Consider the following 11,567-nt stretch of genomic DNA (forward strand, 5'->3'; position numbering starts at 1 on the left):
GAATGTCTTGTCTTGGTGTTAACTCTTAGGATACCGGAGGCTTTTTTAATTTTAGCGTTTTCGCTTCTCTTCCCTATCTTCCTTGAGCCATAACTTTTTTCTATTTCCGGTCACATCGCTGTATGAGGGCTTATTTTTTTGCAGGACAAGTTGTACTTTCTAATTCCACCATTAATTATGGCATAAAATATAGTGGGAAGCAGTAAAAAATTCCAAATGGAGTGGAATTGGAAAAAAACCCAATTCCTTCACAGTTTTACGGGTTTTGTTCCTACGGCGTTTCGTTTGCAGCAAAACTGACCCATGCCCTTCATTCTCTGGGTCAGCACGATTACAACGATTCCACATATGTAGGTTTTTTATGTCTAAATAGTGTAAAATTAAATTTAAACTTTGGAAAGAAAATAATATATTTTTTTTTACATCACCATATTCTGACCCCCATTGCGTTTTATGCCTGTATCTCCTGAGCGATGGCGGGGCTCATTTTCTGCAGGACAATCTGTAGTTTTTATTGATACTGTGTGTGTGTGTGTGTGACTTTTTTATCACATTTGATTAAATTTTTTTGGCTAAGAGAAACAATTAAAATATTGCAAATTGGCCTTTTTTCCGTTATGCCATTCGCCATATTAGAAAAATATTTTTATATTTGAATAGTACAGGCGTTTTCGGTTATACCCATGATGCTTGTATTTGTTGTTATTTTTTTTTTTTATTATTATTATTATTATTATTATTATTATTATACGGAAAGTTGGGGGTGATTTAAACTTTTATATTTTTTATTTATTTAAAAAAAATTGTAATGATTTTGAAGCTCATATATGAGCCTATAAAATCAGTTTTTAAATTTTGAACAATCAGGGATTTTTAAAATGAGTTTATTACTGTATATTGCTCATTTCATATGTTGGCCTGCCATCTGGTGGCCAAAATAAGAATCGAAGCATGAATGGTGTGAGTCTCGTCAGCGAGGCTCAGAGCATTCAAAGCAACCACCGACATCCCCATTGGCCGCAGGGGATGTCGGAAGGATGCCCGGAAGTGCGAGTTTCCGGGTTTTTTACACATTAAATGCCGTGATCTCACTTGATCACGGCATCTAAAGCCTTTAATTACTGCGATTGGCATTATTACCAGTCACAGTAATTAGCCGCAGGTCTCTGCTGTTTTAACCCCTTAAGGACCGGCCATTTTTTACCTTAAAGGGAACCTGTCACATGGATTTTGGTTATAGAGCTGAGGACGGGTTGCTAGATCGCCGCTAGCACATCCGCAATACCCAGTCCACAGCAGAGTTCCTCTGAACATTAAGAAATAATTATTGGATATTTTAACAAAATGTGTGTTTTATAGGAGATCATACCACGGGGTGTTCAACTCTGCTACGTGATGATGGCATAACACTCGTCAAAGGGGGGGGGGGGGTGTCCCTTGAAAGGTTGTAGATAGTGAGGGCGGCATGCTGCTCTGAAGGCTGAGCGTGCGGTGGACATTGAATGCATGTTTCCATATGGTCTTCAATCATTCGACCGATGTCTCTTACTACTGTTTATGGTGAATGTATCTTACATATCACCGGGTGAATAAAGAAGGAAGGATATACGTTGTGTGTGAACGCAGATGATGGCTGGACTGTCGATGTACAGAACCAGCCATGACCCATCTCTGTACCTCCTGCTGCACCCAGGTTCAGAGAATTCCTTCCAGATTACAGAGAATCCAGTTCTTCAGCTCCTCGAGGGATTGTTGGAGAAGGCAGTATTAGAAGAGGGGCCACCTTTAGAAACAGACTATTCAATCAGTCGTGTGTTTTGAAGGGAAACGTTTTTCTGGCCATAATACATCTCGCCAATGTCATCCTTCAGTCCTCATGTCGCCCAGCCAAAGGAGATGCTCATGGTCATAGTGAACACGTTGGGGCCTTCATCGTCTGCAGTTGGGTTGTTCAGTGTCTGACCCCTAAGGAGGCGAGGTGTGACTACATCCCATACTTAGATGACTGACAGGTGAAGACGTCCTCCAAGCTTCATCTTCTGATGGATCTGCTCATGACCTTGCAGCTGTTACAGGTTGGGGTTATGGCTCCTGATCAATTACACGGACTCACAGCTAAGCCCAAGTCAGGAGCTGAAATACGGGCTCCCATCATGAATTCATCTAACCATAAAGTCTTCAGAGAGGAGACGCAATCATGAAGGGGACGAGTCACCACCATTCCTATTCACTGTCGTTAAAGTGTTTATCTCCTTCTTCATCATAGATGTAATACTAGACGCCATATTTCATGTCAACTTCCCCCAAGACAATGTGCAGTCCTTGTAACAGATGTCTCAAGAGTTCACAGCTCCAGAGCGTCACATCCTCAAAGTGGCTCAAAACTGCAAATACTTGCCTTTACCTGACCTCAAGCAATCCGGCACTCACTGGGGCCTCGCTCTAGGATGACAAAAAGGAAAGTGAAGAAGAGTCCACTGAAACGGACTCAGTTTTTCCCCGTGGTAGAGACATCTCAAGATGGAGCCGCTCTGTCTCTCACTGGAATCACGAGGCCTCCTGCTTCTCAGGGCAGTCATTAGCTCCAATGCTCAGAGGGATCCTCCGCTTCATCCTGGCCCTGCTGACTGGTGGGGGCTTCCAGCAACCATGAGATTCCCGAGGCCTTGTCTACTAGATGTAAACTGCACCATACTCCAGGTACTGGACAGAGTCCTGCAACACAGGAATACCCAGCATTTGGAGCACAACACTCCTATTACTGAATCCATGATGACACAACTGGTGACCGACGTGAAACTCTCCATTCAGCCAGAGATTAGATCAGCAATCTGAGCTGCAACACGAAATTACAACTTTAGGACATGGCACTGCCCATGTGGAGATAAGATGGTGGAATTCAGCTTATCCAATGGGTGGACAGTCTAAATGGGAACTAGATGTGAAGCGCTCCTTTACTTTGGAGTAATGGCCTTACGTATTCTTGCTTAGTACTGCCACCTCTAAATGTATTAATCATTTGAAAGCTACTGTGCAGGTGGGACTATAGCCCATATGGGTCGGCCAAAATATATCCGCAGACAGCTCCACACTGGTGACAAGGGGCTACAGATATTGGTACAATAATGCACATTAATGAACTGGACTTACTGGGGCAGGTCATTGGGGGAACGATACCTTGGGACCCCGAGGTGGCTTTGATATTTTATATGACTATCATATCCTACATTATTACAGTGGCTAGGACGCTGGTAGCTAAATATTGGAAGCCTACCAACAATGGAGGAAATGGTTAATTAGGTGCAATACAATTGCACTATGGAGCCTCTTATTGGTGAATCCTCTACATTCACGTACAGATGGGAGAGGAGGACTTCCTTTAAGGGATCAAATCATTTGGGTTGCTGCCTTTTCTAACACCGACTTTATGATTTTTTCCTTGGATGATATTGGCGCTCCGACCGGCTGTATATTTCTAGGGTCGGAAGTTACACCGTTCCTACTGCTGCATACGTTTATGCTCATACTGTCCTTTTTCTATCGTTTTGATTGTATATGTTTTAAAACTCAATAAAAATGAAGTCATAAAAAACTCAAGCATCTGCTAGGTGGAAATTTCTGATTCCCCGGGCTCAGAAAAGTCCTCACTACAGATTCCTCCGCCGGCGACTCGGCTTCATATGTAGACAGACTGTGGGCCCACAAAATGTGGCACATGGAGAAGGGATTGTCATCCAACCTGAAAGATCCATGGTGGTCAGACTGGCCTCAGCTCATGTCCAACCTTACCCCCACAACCACCAAAGGCTTCTTCAGCCAAAACTCCGTACTAAACGGTTCATTTCAATAAACAGTCTGCGAGGAGCTTCGTCCAGAGGAGCCTCAACTCCACGATCTTCTCTCGGATAACGAAGAAGTGAGGAGAAAGGGAAAAAACATCTTGGGACGCTATAGCAGCAGAGAGGAAAAGCTAAGAGATACAGATTTGTTCACACCTAGCGTCCACTGCTGCCTACAGTCAGGTCCATAAATATTGGGACATGGACACAATTCTAACATTTTTGGCTCTATACACCACCACAATGGATTTGATATGAAACGGACAAGATGTGCTTTACCTGCAGACTGTCAGCTGTAATTTGAGGGGATTGACATCCAGATCAGGTGAACGGTGCAGGAATTACAACAGTTTGCATATGTGCCTCCCACTTGTTAAGGGACCAGAAGTAATGGGACAGAATAATCATCATAAATCAAACTCTCACTTTTTAATACTTGGTTGCAAATCCTTTGCAGTCAATTACAGCCTGAAGTCTGGAACGCATAGTCCTCACCAGACGCTGGTCTCATCCCTGGTGACGCTCTGCCAGGCCTCTACTGCCACTGTCTTCAGTTCCTGCTTGTTCTTGGGGCATTTTCCCTTCAGTTTTGTCTTCAGCAAGTGAAATGCTCAATCGGATTCAGGTCCGGTGATTGACTCGGCCATTGCAGAACATTCCACTTCTTTCCCTTAAAAAACTCTTTGGTTGCTCTTGCAGTATGCTTTGGGTCATTGTCCATCTGCCCTGTGAAGAGCCGTCCAATGAGTTCTGAAGCATTTGGCTGAATATGAGCAGATAATATTGCCCGAAACTCTTCAGAATTCATCCTGCTGCTTTTGTCAGCAGTCACATCATCAATAAATACAAGAGAAGCAGTTCCATTGGCAGCCATACATGCCCACGCCATGACACTACCACCACCATGCTTCACTGATGAGGTGGTATGCTTAGGATCATGAGCAGCTCCTTTCCTTCTCCATACTCTTCTCTTCCCATCACTCTGGTACAAGTTGATCTTGGTCTCATCTGTCCATAGGATGTTGTTCCAGAACTGTTAAGGCTTTTTTAGATGTCGTTTGGCAAACTCTAATCTGGCCTTCCTGTTTTTGAGGCTCACCAATGGTTTCCATCTTGTGGTGAACCCTCTGTATTCACTCTGGTGAAGTCTTCTCTTGGTTGTTGACTTTGACACACATACACCTACCTCCTGGAGAGTGTTCTTGATCTGGCCAACTGTTGTGAAGGGCGTTTTCTTCACCAGGGAAAGAATTCTTCGCTCATCCACCACAGTTGTTTTCCGTGGTCTTCCGGGTCTTTTGGTGTTGCTGAGCTCACCGATGCGTTCCTTCTTTATAAGAATGTTCCAAACAGTTGTTTTGGCCAGGCCTGATGTTTTTGCTATCTCTCTGATGGGTTTGTTGTGTTTTTTCAGCCTAATGATGGCTTCACTGATGGTGACACCTCTTTGGATCTCATCTTGGGAGTTGACAGCAACAGATTCCAAATTCCAAATGCAGACAGCAGACTGGAAATGACCTCTGGACCTTTTATCTGCTCATTGTAATTGGGATAATGAGGGAATAACACACACCGGCCATGGAACAGCTGAGAAGACAATTGTCCCATTACTTCTGGTTCTTTAACAAGTGGGAGGCACATATGCAAACTGCTGTAATTCCTGCACCGTTCACCTGATTTGGATGTAAAGCTGACAGTCTGCAGGTAAAGCACATCTTGTCCGTTTCATTTCAAATCCATTGTGGTGATGTATAGAGCCAGAAATGTTAGAATTGTGTCGATGTCCTAATATTTATGGACCTGACTGTATATATATATTCCCATAGCTTCTATTATTGCTGAGAGTCTGGAGGCGCAGGCAGAAGTCACAGCCGATCTCTCGTCAGGGCCTGGTTTCATTTCTGTGCTCGCTCTCGAGAGCAGTTACTGAAGTCTGACAGACATTTCGGCCCTTCTCTTCCAGAAGTCGTCTTCTTCATCCATACGAGTTACATCTCACAGTGTGGAAGCTGCAGGGACAACTTGTTATGCCTAGGATTTCACTGAGGTTGTTAACACTATGTTAGCTGCCTGAAGGCCTGGGGTGTTTTTGTAGAAAGTATAGGAAAAGAACAAAATCAATCACGGTGCAATTCACCGCCATCAAGACATAGTTGTAAAGCAAGGCTTTTAACCGCCATTTTGGTTTCTGTCAGAATCTCAGTCCGCCATTTCATCGCCTGCACTTATTAAACATTGGAAGTCTCTTCTCTCAGATTCATCATCTTCAGGATCTTCCTGATAGTTGTCATCACCTCTGCAAGGCGTATTAGTGATCTACAGGATCCGTACACACAAGGGACCTTATCTTAGAGCTCTAGGTTCCACATGGTCAGGAGCTGGAGAAGGCCTGTCTTAATATATATCGAAAGGTCCGATACCTTCAGAAAATCTGAGGCCCTCTTTCTTCAGCATCATGGACCCAATAAGGGCAGAGAGCAAGTGATGCCACCAGCTGGGTGGATCAGGAGTCTGGTGAGAAGTGCTATCATTTCCATCAGTCACTCTACCTGCTCCACTGCCACGTGGCACATACCACAGGAACAAATCTGCAACACTGCCGTATGGTCAGAGTCTTCGGCCTTGATGAGGATCACAGGCTGGACCTCCTCAAGACGTAAGCCTCTACCATAGGATATTTTAATGGGGTCTCCTGTCCAACCCACTTGGACACTGCTTTGTAAGTCCCATTCCTGACTGTGCTGCCGAAGAACGTCCAAGAAAATATAAATTTATTTACGTGAAATGTTCATTTCCCGTTGTCCGCAGGCAGCACAGCTTTCCTGCCCTTTAATACAGGTAATATTGCTTTATAAAAATACACAGGCTCCTTCCTCCTATCTCAATGTGGTAAGGCTACAGTAAGTGGTGCTTATGATATGTACATGCTAGGACAGAGTACAGGGCTGTTACAAAGCAGTGCTCAAAGGATTCAGTCCCACCCCCGAGTGCTCCAACTGGCATAGCATTAAAAACACAGATATCTCTACAGCTGTTCAGCATACAGACAGAACAGTATAGCTTTAACCCCTTCAAGCAACAGCCAGTTTGGACCAAATGCCGGAGCCCCATTTTCAAATCTGACATGTGTCAGTTTATCTGGTAATACATTTGGAACACTTTTCACTTATCCAAGCAATTCTGCGATTGTTTTCTCACGACACATTGTACTTCATGTTCGTGGTGAATGTGAGTTGATCCGTTTTACCTTTATGCATAAAAAAAAATCTAAAATTTTGAAAAATTCGCCATTTTCAAAATGAGAATTTCTCTGCTTTTAAGATGGATAGTGATACCTCATAAAATAGTTATTACTTTACATTCCCCATCTGTCTACTTTATTACTTTGTAAATGTCATTTTATTTTTTTCAGTAAGTTAGAATAAGTTTAGAAGCAAATTTTTAAGAAAATTGCTAAAACCTGCCTTTTTAAGGACCAGTTCAGTTATGAAGTCACTTTGTGGGGCTTACATAGTAGAAAGCCCCCATAAATGACAAATTACACCCCTCATGGTTTTCAAAACTGATTTTACAAACTTTATTAACCCTTTAGGTGTTCCACAAGAATTAAAGCAAAATGTAGGGGTTAACAAAAGAATTAAAGCAAAATCAAGGGTTAACAGGCAAAGAAAACTCAATATCTATTAGCCTGATTCTGCAGTTTACAGAAACCCCCCACATGTGGTGGTGTACCGCTGTATGGGCACACGGCAGGGCACAGAAGGAAAGGAGCGCCATATTGTTAATGGAGGGCAGATTTTGCTGGAATGCTTTTCAGGTGCCATATCACATTTGAAGAGACCCTGAGGTACCCTTGGAAAGAAAACCCCAAAAAGTGACCCCATTTTGGAAACTACACTCCTCAAGGAATAAATCTAGGGGTGAGGTGAATGCTTTGACCCAACAAGCGTTTCATAGAATTTAGAAACATATGGCTGTGAAAATGAAGAACTTTATTTTCACACGGGTAACAGAAGAATGTGCACCCCACAAATCGCTATGCATTTTTCCTGAAAACAGCAACACCTCATACGTGGTCGTAAACCGCTGTTTGAGGGCACGGCAGCGTTCAGAAGGGAAGGAGCAGCATCGGGATTTACTAACCTGTAATTTGCCGAAATAGTTTTTATGGGCAATAACATTCACTGCGCCGAGCCCAGTGACAAATTTACAGCTATTGCCCTCAGGAGCTTCTACATCGCGCAGGAAGTCCACCACGGTACTGCGCCTGCGTGAGATTTCACATAGCGGAGGGGGGCGGCGACAAAGTCCGGGTGTGGGCAGTGCTTGGGCTCTAAAGGAAGGGCTCCAGATTAGGATAATAGCGCCCCTCTGGGCACCTTGGACACTTATTTGCATAACATAAAAAGTGGATTTTATCGCTAATGAAACCAAACAAAAAATGAAGACTACAGCAAGAAATAAGGTATTATATTGTACATGGCAGTAGTAACACCTAATATGTTCAAACCAGGTGACAGATTCCCTTTAATGACCTAAATGAACGGATATGAGAAAAATTTTATTTCAATATTATTATTTTTTTTTTACACTTAGTATTACACCTTCAGGGTCTGATCAGGCTTAGGTAAGGCGTCCAGTTGCTATGGTAACCATCAGGTCGCTGCCATCGCAGCAGGGACGGCCCGATGGAAAAGAAAGGGAGCTCCCTCTCAACCCCAGGGATGCCGCGGACGGCTACTGACCACAGCATCTATGGAGTTAAACGGCCAAGATCGGTGCCAGCACAGATTTTGGCTGTTACAGCTGACACTCTGCTGATGGCAGTGGCTCCGTTCCTGAGGAGCAAGAGGCATGGCGACACACAGGGGAACAGGGCTGATTTCAGGCTGTGATCTCCAGTGTGGAGATCACAGCCTGAAACCGGCATCTTCTGACCGGGAAGAGTGGAGACTCCGGGGCTGGGACACTTTATAGTTGGACTGTGCGTCCAAAAGTTACATGCAATTTGGACATAGTTACATCCAAATGCGCAAATGGGTTAATCAACAGGCCTCTTTAGGCCTCTTTCACACTTGCGTTGTCCGGATCCGTCGTGTTCTCCACTTGCCGGAATTACACGCCGGATCCGGAAAAACGCAAGTGTACTGAAAGCATTTGAAGACGGAACCGTCTTCCAAATGCTTTCAGTGTTACTATGGCAGCCAGGACGCTATTAAAGTCCTGGTTGCCATAGTAGTAGAGGGGAGCGGGGGAGCAGCATACTTACCGTCCGTGCGGCTCCCGGGGCGCTCCAGAATGACGTCAGAGCGCCCCATGCGCATGGATGACGTGATCCATGCGATCACATGATCCATGCGCTTGGGGCGCCCTGACGTCACTCTGGAGCGCCCGGGGAGCCGCACGGAAGGTAAGTATGCTGCTCCCCCGCTCCCCACTACACTTTACCATGGCTGTCAGGACTTTAGCGTCCCGGCAGCCATGGTAACCATTCAGAAAAAGCTAAAATGTCGGCTCCGGCAATGCGCCGAAACGACGTTTAGCTTAAGGCCGGATCCGGATCAATGCCTTTCAATGGGCATTAATTCCGGATCCGGCCTTGCGGCAAGTGTTCCGGATTTTTGGCCGGAGCAAAAAGCGCAGCATGCTGCGGTATTTTCTCCGGCCAATAAACGTTCCGTTCCGGAACTGAAGACATCCTGATGCATCCTGGACGGATTTCTCTCCATTCAGAATGCATTAGGATAATCCTGATCAGGATTCTTCCGGCATAGAGCCCCGACGACGGAACTCTATGCCGGAAGAAAAGAACGCAAGTGTGAAAGAGCCCTTAATAGGGTTGATCATGCTGACACTGCTCTTACAGTAAAGAGTCCATAGTCTCACTGCTCTTACAGTAAAGAGTCCATAGTCTCACTGCTCTTACAGTAAAGAGTCCATAGTCTCACTGCTCTTACAGTAAAGAGTCCATAGTCTCACTGCTCTTACAGTATAGAGTCCATAGTCTCACTGCTCTTACAGTAAAGAGTCCATAGTCTCACTGCTCTTACAGTAAAGAGTCCATAGTCTCACCGCTCTTACAGTAAAGAGTCCATAGTCTCACCGCTCTTACAGTAAAGAGTCCATAGTCTCACTTCTCTTACAGTAGAGTCCATAGTCTCACCGCTCTTACAGTATAGAGTCCATAGTCTCACCGCTCTTACAGTATAGAGTCCATAGTCTCACCGCTCTTACAGTAAAGAGTCCATAGTCTCACTGCTCCTACAGTAAAGAGTCCATAGTCTCACTGCTCCTACAGTAAAGAGTCCATAGTCTCACTGCTCCTACAGTAAAGAGTCCATAGTCTCACCGCTCTTACAGTAAAGAGTCCATAGTCTCACTGCTCCTACAGTAAAGAGTCCATAGTCTCACTGCTCTTACAGTAAAGAGTCCATAGTCTCACTGCTCTTACAGTAAAGAGTCCATAGTCTCACTGCTCTTACCGTAAAGAGTCCATAGTCTCACTGCTCTTACCGTAAAGAGGCTCTAAGACTATGGACTCTTTACTGTAAGAGCAGTGAGACTATGGACTCTATACTGTAAGAGCAGTGAGACTATGGACTCTATACTGTAAGAGCAGTGAGACTATGGACTCTTTACTGTAAGAGCAGTGAGACTATGGACTCTTTACTGTAAGAGCAGTGAGACTATGGACTCTTTACTGTAAGAGCAGTGAGACTATGGACTCTTTACTGTAAGAGCGGTGAGACTATGGACTCTGTACTGTAAGAGCGGTGAGACTATGGACTCTATACTGTAAGAGCAGTGAGACTATGGACTCTTTACTGTAAGAGCAGTGAGACTATGGACTCTTTACTGTAAGAGCAGTGAGACTATGGACTCTTTACTGTAAGAGCAGTGAGACTATGGACTCTTTACTGTAAGAGCAGTGAGACTATGGACTCTTTACTGTAAGAGCAGTGAGACTATGGACTCTTTACTGTAAGAGCAGTGAGACTATGGACTCTTTACTGTAAGAGCAGTGAGACTATGGACTCTTTACTGTAAGAGCAGTGAGACTATGGACTCTTTACTGTAAGAGCAGTGAGACTATGGACTCTTTACTGTAAGAGCAGTGAGACTATGGACTCTTTACTGTAAGAGCAGTCAGACTATGGACTCTTTACTGTAAGAGCAGTGAGACTATGGACTCTTTACGGTAAGAGCAGTAAGACTATGGACTCTTTACTGTAAGAGCAGTCAGACTATGGACTCTATACTGTAAGAGCAGTGAGACTATGGACTCTTTACTGTAAGAGCAGTAAGACTATGGACTCTTTACTGTAAGAGCAGTAAGACTATGGACTCTGTACTGTAAGAGCAGTGAGACTATGGACTCTTTACTGTAAGAGCAGTAAGACTATGGACTCTGTACTGTAAGAGCAGTGAGACTATGGACTCTTTACTGTAATAGCAGTGAGACTATGGACTCTTTACGGTAAGAGCAGTGAGACTATGGACTCTTTACGGTAAGAGCAGTGAGACTATGGACTCTTTACTGTAAGAGCAGTGAGACTATGGACTCTCTGCCTGAGGAGGGGGTGATGGTGAGTACAATAAAGGAGTTCAGGAGAGGTCTGGATGTATTTCTGGAGTGTAATAATATTACAGGTCCCCTTCTACCTCACTGGGTATTTTGCCTTACCTTGAACTGGATGGGCGGAGGGCTGTATTCGGCCTTACCAACTA

Source organism: Bufo bufo, chromosome 9 (assembly GCF_905171765.1).
Source record: "Bufo bufo chromosome 9, aBufBuf1.1, whole genome shotgun sequence".
Lineage (NCBI taxonomy): Eukaryota > Metazoa > Chordata > Amphibia > Anura > Bufonidae > Bufo > Bufo bufo.